This window comes from Colias croceus, chromosome 14 (genome assembly GCF_905220415.1).
Source record: "Colias croceus chromosome 14, ilColCroc2.1".
In the NCBI taxonomy this organism is placed as follows: domain Eukaryota; kingdom Metazoa; phylum Arthropoda; class Insecta; order Lepidoptera; family Pieridae; genus Colias; species Colias croceus.
Genome location: NC_059550.1, coordinates 6,856,873 through 6,869,852, shown reverse-complemented (window position 1 = coordinate 6,869,852; position 12,980 = coordinate 6,856,873). Strand labels below are relative to the sequence as shown.

Below are 12,980 nucleotides of genomic sequence, written 5' to 3'. Positions count from 1 at the left end.
CTAATAAAAAAAATCATAACAATCGGAAATAAAAAGGCTTTGAATCAGAAGGTACAGTTATTTTAATCTTAACCTACCAATTCCTCTGCATAATAATTGTGTTCAGGGAACAAAATCAAATTTGGAGCGAATTAGGAGTAATTCATATTAGGGGTACGGTAAACCAGAACTTGGGGACTATGCCGATCAATTTCAAGGGTCCCCTTTCCTTATATTCAAATCCCTTTTTGTCTTTCATTTCATACACTCATTCTGTAGGCGCCTGTCAATTATTGATCAATGCACAAGCTATGTGTAATTCATTGCAATAAAGTACTCACCTACCTAGTTGGAATGTAGTTACAGCTATGTTTATATATTTATATAGAAAACGAATATAAAATAAATCTACTGATAATGATAAAATCCATGTATTAGATATGGATGTTCTAAATAATAACAAACTACCTTCGTGCATTGCAGACGCATAACCAATACTTAAATAGTCGATAAGTCTTATCACTGCTGATAAAGCAACTGTGTTGATGATATCATTAAGGACATTCGTATACATCTATAAAAAAATAAAATGAATCGAACAATTCATAGATAAGTAATAATAAAAAAAAATGTAAACAAAATAATACGTACTAAAACTGTTGCAATCACTAAGCAAAATAAAAACACTATAACTGAACAAGCACAAAATAATAACTTGCAAAAATTACCAATGAACCCGCGAACTTTAGCACTTAACACAATACGACGATATCAAAAATTTCGTGTTGAAATTTGATATGTGTAAGATAAAAACACAGCGAACCACAACGCACGGCGAACGAAAGGCAACTGACGGCTGTGCCGGCAAATACAGTAGCTAGCTCTATCTCTTTCCAATACGCATGTCCGGAACTAGACCCTTGCATGCACTAAAATAATATTTACCCTTATTAAAAAAGTACTGATTACATGCACAAGGTCAGATTGCAACATCAACCACGAAACTCGTTTTGCACCTGGGTTTTTATGTTACTTAAGGTAATTTGGGACGAAGGGATTTTAATTCGAGCAAAAAGTGTACCTACCTGTTTCGATTTTTTTTGTGGAAGTTGTTAAAATCAACAAATGTTTTGAATAGCAAGCGTGTCAGGTGAAACTTCATTAATTTAAAATGATTACGCAAAAAATAATAATGCCCCTTTAGAATTCACCTGTGTGCTATTTTACCTGTTTTTATGACTTTTGTTAACATAATCAGAATCACTAATCAGATGTTAATGCGCTATTAATAGAGTTATTTTAAAATTCACCAATTCACCGAAAGATAACCGTTGTTACTTTCGTGTAGAATCGGCCATAACATCGCTTTTATTGGAATTTTGAATCTATCCATACTAATATTATAAATGCCAAAGTAACTCTGTCTGTCTGTCTGTCTGTTACTCAATCACGCCTAAACTACTGAACCAATTTGCATGAAATTTGGTATAGAGATGTTTTGATACCCGAGAAAGGACATAGGCTACTTTTTATTGCGAAATATGTACCACGGGCGAAGCCGGGGCGGACCTCTAGTTACCTATATTTTTATTAATATAGTTACTTAAAATATTTTTATCGTGTAGTTATATCTTCCTTCGCAATGTGTTTAATAAGCGTAAGCAATCAACATTTTTTGTTAATTATTGACGATTAATAATTATCAAAAAATGCAATGCTTCACTTCAATTTGCGACATATAGAGTTGCCAGTAAAGCAATTAATATTTTGTTTGTAATTATAAAATAAAAATGCTTAAAGAATTGAAACAAGTTCAGATAATGAAGTGATTTATTATATTTTTTGAAGTCCAATAATTATATAAGAAATAAGTAAGTAATCGAAGTAGGCTCTCAGATTAATAAACCTTAGGGTATATTATAAAAAATAAAACAGAAAAACCCGTCATTATAGTACTAAGTCCGCATAAGTGAAGCACCATTGAATTTCTTCGGATATGTATTTCTAGAGTATAATCTATAGCATTATTTGTTGGTGTAATCTTCAAAGCTAAGAAATGTATCAGAGTCAAGTTAAATTATTATGATTAAGCAAGAAAAGTATTATTAAAAGTATCGCGGACAAAATTAAGGTCCTCTATCTGATGACCCGGACCTCTATGAACGCGTACCTACCTAAACCATTGCGCTTAAAAAATCTAATCATACAAACATGTTTAAATAAAACTAATTACTAAATTACCCACGATAATCCCTAGTACATAGGTAACTCAATACTTTCATGTCACTTTCACTAGATATCGCATATGGGACTGCAATGAAAGTGAACATTGTCACCGACTCAATTACAATACACAATGGGAGGTATGGGAGAAGTCCACACTTTCAATATGTAGATTGGTAACGCTAATTTGGAAATCACGATCGAACCTACAGCCCTATTGAAGGCAAAGCGAAGGTACCTACCTACTAGAAAACGTAGAACAGTTAATAACTGTGGATATCTTATATTTTATTTTTTATTCCTTTACTCAGGGGAATCCACAGGTTTATAATAAACAAGATCAACGAGTACTAAAGTAAGGAAGTTACGAGTAACGTAGCACAATAATTAATAACTGTGTAAATATTATATTAATTTTATTTTTTAGTCCTTTACCTACCGGAATCCACAAGTTTAGTCCCTTACCTAGTGGAATAAACAAGATTAATGAGCGTATTAAATAACAGTTACATCATATAATTGGTAATTGATATGTCGGTAGCGGAAGCTTCTAATAGGTAGATATAGATATCTATAGTTCAATCAATTGTCATTTAAAACACCTACCAAAATTAATTAATCCATACTAATATTATAAATGCGAAAGTAACTCTGTCTGTCTGTCTGTCTGTTACTCAATCACGCCTAAACTACTGAACCAATTTGCATGAAATTTGGTATGGATATATTTTGATACCCGAGAAAGGACATAGGCTACCTTTTATTGCGAAATATGTAGGTACCACGGGCGAAGCCGGGGCGGATCCCTAGTATAATATAAATAAACCTCATGAACATGACATTCTTTCGATTCATTATCCACAGATAACAATTGCTAAATATGAATCCATGAATGAAACAAACGTCTTTAATGTTGTTCCCAAACTTCCAAGTTTAGAGATACGTTGGAAAGTCGTTTCTGTTCTGAATAACCAAAGTAAACTATCCTCAAGGAACGTTCCCCATATATGTATACAGTATTATATGTATATTCAGTACCTATTAATTTAATTTAGATAACATTCAAAATCTGAATCTTGAATTAGGTTAACCTGTTTGAGAAACATAAAAATGGAAAATAAGTACTATAAAAGAAGGCAAAGTAGTCTATAATGGGATCCATAATGTTATTTGTAGAGTAGTACCTTTAAATCTATACTTATATTATAAAGCTGAAGAGTTTGTTTGTTTGTTTGTATGTTTGTTTGTTTGTTTGAACGCGCTAATCTCGGGAACTACTGGTCCGATTTGAAAAATTATTTCGGTGTTAGATAGCTCATTTATCGAGGAAGGCTATAGGCTATATTATATCATCACGCTACGACTAACAGGAGTGGAGCCACGGGGGTGAAACCGCGCGGAGCAGCTAGTATTAAATACACACTCTACGAACTTTTACCACAATATATTATTCATCTTAATAACACAGCTACCGGGCTACGTAATTCTAACTGCTCACACTTGTTATAAAATTTCCTGTTATATAAGTTGTTACAGAGTGGTGTAAATGACCTTTAACTCTGACTGACACTTTCTACATTTTTCCAACTAAGTACGATAACATGAGCGCTCACAGAAAATTGTACTATTGTACTTCCTAGTTAAAAGTAAACTTATAACATTTATTTTAAAAAGACCGCTTATGCAGAAATGTAAATAACCAAAATAGATGGGCAAATAAAAATCGGAGTACCTAGTTCAATGAAATTATTTTTGTGCACTTTCGATTATAAAGAACTACGGAAAATAATTTTTCATAGGCTGTTCGTGAAATTATGTTTACACGAGTAAATAGTCGATAAATTAAACAACTTGTAACTCCAAACAACACCAATAAATAAATCTAAATTTTATTTTTCCTTATTATTCGGGGACATATTACAAAACTTAACAGTTTCGACGGTATTGCGTTAAAAGTTCAATCACGATCAAGTTGACATTGAAGAGAATCGTATGTTATGTTAATAGCATAAGTACGTCTGTCCTTGAATACGGGATGGGGTATACCAACTCTATATTATTATTTATGTCTATGGTCTAGTGACTAGTGTATTTGTCTATCTTTGGTTGTTCTAGAAAGCTATAGAACAACGTTTGTACTATGTGTGTGATTTTCAATTGAAAATTTATGGAAAAGTTGATTTTGATTATCTTGCCCAGTAATTATTATAAATGTTGAGAGCTCTATATTACATACTGTTCTTAACACACTTAATTTACAATTTGTAATCCCTTTTTTTAAACCTCTTTTCATCAAAAATAAATAATAACCTACGAAATAATCTCATTACAGTCCTTATAAAACATATTGAAAGACATTTAAAAGAAGCAAGATTGAGCGAGAGTCTAAAGTATATATTATATAAAACACGCATCAATTTTGCATGCACACAATGTGAATATAGTAACCGCAGTTTCATAGTTACAAGGCAAATGCATTTTCCACAAGCATTTTCATATTAGCTTGAATATCAATATTATGGTACTTATACAGAGAATTTCATTTCAACATCCCAACCATTACTTTGTTTGACCTGCAGGAATATTACTTCGCCCTTGTAAAACATCAATGTAAAGAACAGTTGCGTATTTTCCGCTAAGGCTTCGAAGTCGTAACTTTCATAATAAAGTTCTATGCAATAACGTTTCCGCACTTTACGTCTGTTTATCGGAGCAATTCAAATACAAAGATTTTACTATGTGGGGAATGGGGAGACCTTTATGATTGTATACCAATGATATTGTCTATATTTTTGTATATTTGCATAGTCATAGAAAATATTGTCCATTCGCAATTATACAGACGAAAAATATATTTGTTTAAAACATATTGGAGCCTTCTAGGGCTCGGTGCAGCGGAATAAAAGTATTAGGAATTGTAATTTTTTAGAAACCCACACACACACACATGTACACAAAGGTACATTTTTTCATAATATCACGTAGAGGTAATATTAATTAATTAATTAGGTATCTTTAATATTTATTATTTTAAATATTCAATATAATAATTATAATAAAGAAGAATACGAATAGCTGATTGCAAATTATTGTTATTGTGTCAAAACATTGCTATAATGCTGAACCTCGATCTCAGCTGCTCTTCTAAAAAAATATTGTCGTCCATAGTCGTTCCGGAATTATCATAAACTGCCCCCATTAAGCCATAAAACGATAAATATGTTGTAAAACCATAAACGGAGGCAGCGAGCCATGTCATAAATTTGCCGAATTGGCGCACTTTGTAACAACTATCGTTACCCACAGACTTACCAGTTATATAATAAAGAGGACAATATATTTTTTTAGGAAAAAAAGCTGAGCGTTTCGCCACCCTGAAAGCAGAGGTCGTTGACAGGAACTTGAAAATATAAATACGATTATGGAAAAAGAAATAGGATTTGGGAACCGTCCGCAATTTTTGTGGATCCGCTCTTTATTGTGAAAAGGACCTTCATAAATGAATATCTTTGACGAAAAAAACTGAAGGTTTATCAGCATATAAGTAGCTGTGGGCAAGAGGGTCGATATAATTGTGTTATTATAATAAATATACAGCCACAGATAATATATGTAATACTATAATAGATAGCAAGTATAATCTTTGTTATAACTATCTGTATTGCGAATTGTTACACATTGGTTGTTTTTTAAATTTAAAATTAGGCATCAGTCATATAGAAAACGTATAGGTTTTGGATAACAATTTCTTATAAAATCGTATCAATCAACACATTTCAATCAATACTGGATAATTAAAATCCATTCGCTAACGATTGGAACAATTAAAAAGTTTTAATCAATATCTCAAGCAAAGTTCCCTGCGTAATCAATACTTGAAAAACTCTCTGAATTTTTAACAATTGGTAATGAAATATCTTATAATTTAACGACGGCAATAAGGGATGGAATATAAATTATATTAAGTAGGTACCGGGCCCTGACATTACACCCCTCGGAAGTTTATTAATTTTAAGTACCAATAATATTATTTGAGCACGTAGTGGTCGTTAATGAACCTTTATACATATAATTAACGATTTCATTAATTTCCAATAGATTAGATGTTTTTTGTTGTAATTGAAATAATTTATTGAAACAAGTGGAGTCTATTTAGAATTGTTCTAGAATATACTTGTGTAGTGTCAATGACAATAGTTGAATGTTAGTCTATTTAAAAGTATAAGAAAAATATGCGTATTTAATTATTAAAATAATTGATATCAATCAAATATATGATAATAATTAATAGATATCATGAATTATTTTAATAAATTGTTCCTTATGAAATTGTATTAGCAAAGTGCGATTACGAATAATTTGCCCATGTACAAAGGCTACAATTACTAATCATACAAGTAGAATAAAATTATTCTAAAGTCTAAACGCTATTAATATTAATAAACATAATAATATGTAATACATAATGTGTTATTAAAATTAAATATTAGATATTCTTTAATGTTTTACAGAATATCGGATAAAAATAAAATAAACCTTTTAGTTGAACGATCCAAATTACATTGCTCTTACACGTTTCAGTACCACTCATTCCAATAAAAGTTTCATGTGAATTTTATATGCAATGTAAAAGCACTCCATATGTGACTAATGTAGCATTAAGTCGGACCATATTTTAATGCCAGTAGCCCAAACGTATTAAAATTATGATATAAACGTAATAGTAAACATTGCAAAAAAAAAAAAACAGAAAATATTTCTAGTAATAGTACTTAGTATAAACTTTATAACTTTTAGTTAAACAACATTTTTTAGTAAGTAGTAACTAGATCGTAGTTACATTCACAATATTTCTTGATTGAAAATGAACTTGAAACAGATTTCCTTCCCAGACAGTCACTTTATTTAAATTGGTTAATTTTATTACCACGAGAACGTAGTGAAGCGTACTTAGAATATTCGCTTATTCAATAGTACCTACTAAATGGATCCTTTGTTACCTGAGAGTGAATTCATTAACAAACTACGTGTTCTCGAGACATCTTAACATTTTAATTTACAGAAACTAGAATAGAACGTAACACCTTCGCATGAAATACTAAATTTGCTTGGACTGGCTGATAATTTATATGATAGAGTATCATTAGCTTAGACCATACAATTAAGGGAAGAATCTTGTATAAAAATTGTAGAGTTGATAATTTTAAAATTAAAATATTGTATGAATATCTACCTAATCATAAAGAGTAAGAAACCGTTGACGTAAATACACTAATTACCTTTAAAATAAATACCTGTGTTTACTTCACAATCAAATCTCAGGAGAATCAATTTACCTGCAACAAAGGTAGAAATGTTTAATCATTAGAAAAATCCAATAAGAATATAGAAATTAGAAACTAAAATGAAGCTTACAACTTTTCATTAGACGCCGTCGATACATCAAAATGAATCGCCTGTCATTCTATTCATAGCAACGACGCGCATCCTATGCAGGAAAATAATGGGTGTCAGGCGTCGCAAAATTAATAACAGTAGTGGCTATTATCGAGAATAATATTTATAATGGCTAAAATATTTTATATTTTATTTTCAATAAAGTCGCAAAAATAAAGTATATTTAAAAATAAGATAAATCCAAAACTCAAGAGCGCTCTAACCACGCTGTACACGCTGTGTATACTCTTAATAAATCAGACTAAATCAAAATAAACTTTCCAGATATTATTATGTTATAACTTATAATAGCTAATTAAAATTATGAATTATGATGCAAACTGCAAAGTATGAAAGTAAACTAAAACATTTTCAAAATATTCAGGCATAAGTAACCACTATACCTAATACGGAACATACCTACATGAATTATAAATATTAAGTATTCGAGTTTTCAACATCTTACATTTGGTATGAATGTTACAGAACTTTCCAGACTTTAATCGAGTTAGGTATTTAAATTGTAGGCGTTAAGAAAAAAATTCTTAAAAAGCTATTAAAGTCTTAAGTCGCGTTTAATTAAAGCTGTCGGAGGCTGGTCACGGGTTGTCAAGGGGACGCGACGGTAGTTGGTAGACGGAAAAATAATAACGATCAGAAAGAAGTCAGACGAAAGAAAATTGCACCCTTATCTTCGCGTCCGGCTTTCGGTCGTGGGCCGCAATTAATTTTTCATAAGTATAATAATATTTACAATTTGTTTCTAGGAATATAACGTTTAAGGTTGAGTTATTTAATTTTATGTATACAGTGGGTTAGTTGTTTACAAGTGATGACATAACATGGGAATTGAGTTTATTAATAAACTTAATTAGGCAGTTTAGTTTATTTTACGCCTTTCGTCGTCCGTTGTAGGTACTAGAAATAAAGTAAAAAACTATTCGTATCTATAAATAATAGTAGCAGAATTAGACCAATTATTATTGTTTGTACAATACTTTAATTATAATACCAAACTATACACTAAAACAGCATTTTAACCAGTTTGAATAATGTTAATTATTAAGTATGAAGCATTTTATTAGCACCATCTATATCTTTATGTATACGTACATATTTATCTAATTATATTTAACACACACTTCGTAGTGCGTGTCACTCTCAATACACTGATCACGATTTGTTTGACTTGGGTCGGAGAGCCGAGACGTCTAATTGAAACAAATATTTGTTCCAACACTCCTTCGTTGGATTCGTGTGAATAGTATTCACATCTCGAATAAGCATTTTAGACTCTTATTATGAAAGTTGTCTGGGTATTTGCAGTAAAAATAACAGAGAGTTTATTGGAGCTTTGCGATCATTTCTAATACAATTGGTTTCGTTTTCCCTTATATTTAAACATACAATAAAAAGGTAATAACTATATAGTAATTACAAAGAAAGGCTGTTTAATAATGATCAAATATAAAAAGACGTGTCGTTAAAAGCTTTTATGAATAAAGGTTAGTATTCTGAGAAAATATTGACTTAGCTTTTAAAGTCTCTTTGGCGTATAAAGTCATTAGCCTATATTCTCTATATTCAATATTTTATTAAGATGCCGCTACTTTTTAAAGAAGTTAGTGTAGGTAGGTTGTTAAAATTTGATGAAAAGAAATCCACTCTGGAACTGTCGCTAATCTTATACATACATATAAAAATACCTACCATTTACCCAAATCAATATAGTAAATCTCTTGCATAATATAGCTTCATGTAGGTAATTAAAAGAAGATATTTCTCGTAAACGATAGATTACGGGTTTCGTTTCTAGGTTATAAATATAGTGTTCAAATTGCAGACGAGTTAATGTCCTAGATTCAAGAAGTCCCTTAAAGAGCCTATTCACAATCAATCAACTTCACGGGCTCAGAGTGGCGTTTAGATAAATCACGACCCAATTCCGTTGTAACATTGCTTTTAATTGAAATTAATAAGTTATTTAATTTTTAATTATTAACACGAATTGACAATCGCTTTTAGATGTATCAAATGCGTTTAGAAATATATGTGTCAGTGTGGTTAGAATAAGTGTTGCTGATCCATATTCATTAAAGATTTTTATTTGCTGGCTTTTTTTATCAAACAGGGCCATAATAATTATGAATAGGCAAACAGACATATAGAAACACAATTCGTGCAGAAATATCAATTATTCACACTCATGCAGTGCACCTTTTCTGCAGTTAACTTTATGAATAAAAAAAATAATTGTAAGCATTTCAATGTGTCATTCAAAGCGTATGTATTTCAATAACTATAAATACATAGGCAATGATTTCCGTAATTTAATTTAAACCAAGTTCGATTTTAATTTTATAACATTGATATATGTAATTTATTACGAATAAAAATTTATTTACAACAAAGTTATTAATTTAAAATTAATTTATTACAAATTCGCAAGTTCATGCCTTTAAAACGAAGTATTGTATTTACCGAGGTATATTGCACATTTAATTGCCATTTAGGAGACTATATTTTGATCAAACTTTATCGATGGCCATCATTAATTTCCTTTCCTATTATTAAAAGTCAAATATGCAAAACTGTTCGTGAGTTATAAAGCGCAATTAGTCGAACTTGGCCTTCAGAGCACCTGCCTGAAATAACTTTAGAAACTTTCTTTACAAAAGCGCTGATTCTTGAACGAATATAAACTTAAATTTATCGTATAAAATTGTATTTTAAACAACGTTATTTTTCTTTAGTATTTAATAAAGCTTAATCTTATGGGATTCAATAAAGATGTTTCAAACTGAACCTTCTTTTACTTCAGCCCTTTGATTGAAAAAATGCTGGAATTCCTCATTCCGGGCAACAAATTTTAAACATAAGTGAATAAAATAAAGCAGTATAAAGAAGAATAGACCTTAGTTAGTGAAACCGAATAGATAAGAATTAGAAAGGAAGGAGAAAGAAGAAGAGGAAGCATAGACAGCTTCACTTTTTAATTGTGTAAAAGTTTGAAATTGGCCATGGACAGCTGGGTTAGCTATGATAATAATTATGATTCGCTACTTGAACTTTGAGAAGTTATTTAAAAGAGTTCTCCAGATAAAAAAGCTGCCCCAAATGAGCAAAAACTAGTCATCAGTATTTCTAGAAAGTACTAATTCAACTTTGACCCAAGTAGCGCCATTGAGGAAATGTTCATTAGGTGGCAGTCGAGTCGACAAGTGGCCGCTAATGAGACAGAGTGTGCCATTTTAATGAGACGTATGCTATGTACGTAGTTTTTATTGGGGGTATGAATTTTCTGGTTCTGAATGGATTCGGCTGCATGTTGATGTATGAATATGAGTTCTATTTTGACATTAAGTACCTATTAATTGTGAAGTTTAGCTTAAGCCTTCGATCAATAAATGCAATTAATAGATAGAGGTTTTAATTGTGTGCCATTCTTGATGAATTATAAAAGTGCACATGCCACATATAAAACAAAGTTCTTATTCCCAACTCTATTCCTTCTGTCCTGAACTTGCAACGCTAAGATCAACTAAACAATTCTGCCCGTGTATTTCTTAATTTATTACACTAAGCACATCTAGTCCGTAAACAGACTAAGTGCTAGTCTGTCACGCCCTAGGGCACAACTATTCACAACAATCCAATTATTTAGACAATCAACTTCAACAACTTCAGACAGGTAAGCTGGCCACGAGTCCCTTGGCGCCGCACCGACTTCATTAACCGTTTAAAGATTAATGTAATAGTTTATTATTGTTATTTTGTATACGTAAAGCTTAGAAAAAACACAATATCTAGGTACTTATATTTTATTCACATAAATTATTATTAATTATTATTAATTATATTAGTATTAAATTAGAGTCGTGGTATACCAAAATGCATGTTTATTTGAGTTGCGGATTATTAAATTAAAATAATTCATCTTCTTTTACTTTATTTATACGCTAAAAGCAGTAAAAACAATATGAAATGCATTACTTACTTTACTAAAAAGCTCAGCTTTAAAAAGCTTCTCGTAAGATTAACCACATTTTAGCATTTTCTAGATGCGTAGTATCTACCTCATCCATTTTATAAAAAATAATTTGGATACATAATTTTCTTTAAAATTTTTAATTTACTAAAACAATGTGACAAGAATTACTTTAAAACTATTAGGTACATTTTCACGATAGAGATAACAAAGGTACGCTTCTCTACAGCCCTTAATTAAATACCTAGGCACTTAGTATTCATGTAACACATTTATATGACAACTGCATAGTAAACGTTAGTCGAAGGTAAATTTATAGACGAGAACTGAAATACCTGTGTATGTTAATTTGTCTTTGAGACTGCATACTATTGTAGTTTATATTCAGTTAATTTAGCTATCCACGTAATTCTAATTACTGAAACTTGGATAAATTCTGATGCGCAAGCTTCAGAATTAAATATTGATAATTACACACATTATTTTAACTACCGGACTGACGCAAGAGGAGGTGGAGTCTCAGCATACATCCACAACGATTTAAAACACAATCTTATTGAATCACGATACGAGGAAGGGAACAATTACTTATGGATAAGTTTAGAACGATGTAAAATTGATGTAGGCGTTATCTATAAACCGGGCTATACTAACTGTCAAAAATTCCATGAAATGTATGAATCGCAATTACAACAAAGGCACAGAGCTATTATTTTTGGAGATTTTAATATCGACTTGTTAACAAAAGATAAAAATACCAAACTATACAAATATACTCTTAAGTGTAATGGACATATATTACTCAATAAACTAACTAAAAAATACAGCACAAGAGACTCTTCAAAAAAATCTATCATTGACCATGTAAGTACGAACCTTCAAAATGATAATTTTCATTTCGCAATAATAAACTCATGTATTTCCGACCATAAGCACATATACGTAGAATTAAAAAAATATTTACCCCCAAAAAGTGTTAAAACTCAATATAAAGCAATTAATTACGAAAGATTATCATCCCTGTCTGACTCCATAGTTGATACTGAAATAAACAAAGATTATACAATATTAGAAAATAAAATTAAATCTATTATAGATAAAAGTAAGATTACTAAAACTAAATTTCTAAATCTGCCCCGAAAAGACTGGATAAACAAAGCAATTTTAACAGAAATTAACGAAAGAAATTTATTATGGTCTCAACTAAAAAACAACCCTAAAAATAAAAACCTTCAAATAAAATTTAACACTCAAAAAATAAAGGTAAAAAAATTTATTCAAGACACAAAAGATTCTTACTATTACCAAGAATTTACAAGGAATATAAATAAACCCAAGAAATTATGGACTTTAG

At 30.5% G+C, this 12,980-nt stretch overlaps 1 protein-coding gene across 9 annotated transcripts in view; it reads right to left on the bottom strand.

Annotated features, from left to right (window-relative positions):
* LOC123697243 (protein sprint) overlaps window positions 1–12,980 on the bottom strand; it is a 211,004-nt gene that overhangs the window by 104,363 nt on the left and 93,661 nt on the right. For 4 of the 9 annotated variants that reach the window (XM_045643683.1, XM_045643686.1, XM_045643691.1 and 1 more), the window contains exon 1: window positions 631–815. The exons of 4 other annotated variants lie outside the window; for them this stretch is intronic. The gene's annotated coding sequence lies outside the window, so the exon portion shown is untranslated. Of the gene's footprint in view, window positions 1–630; window positions 816–12,980 lie in introns of those variants that run through there. One more of the 9 variants, XM_045643684.1, reaches the window with a different exon arrangement.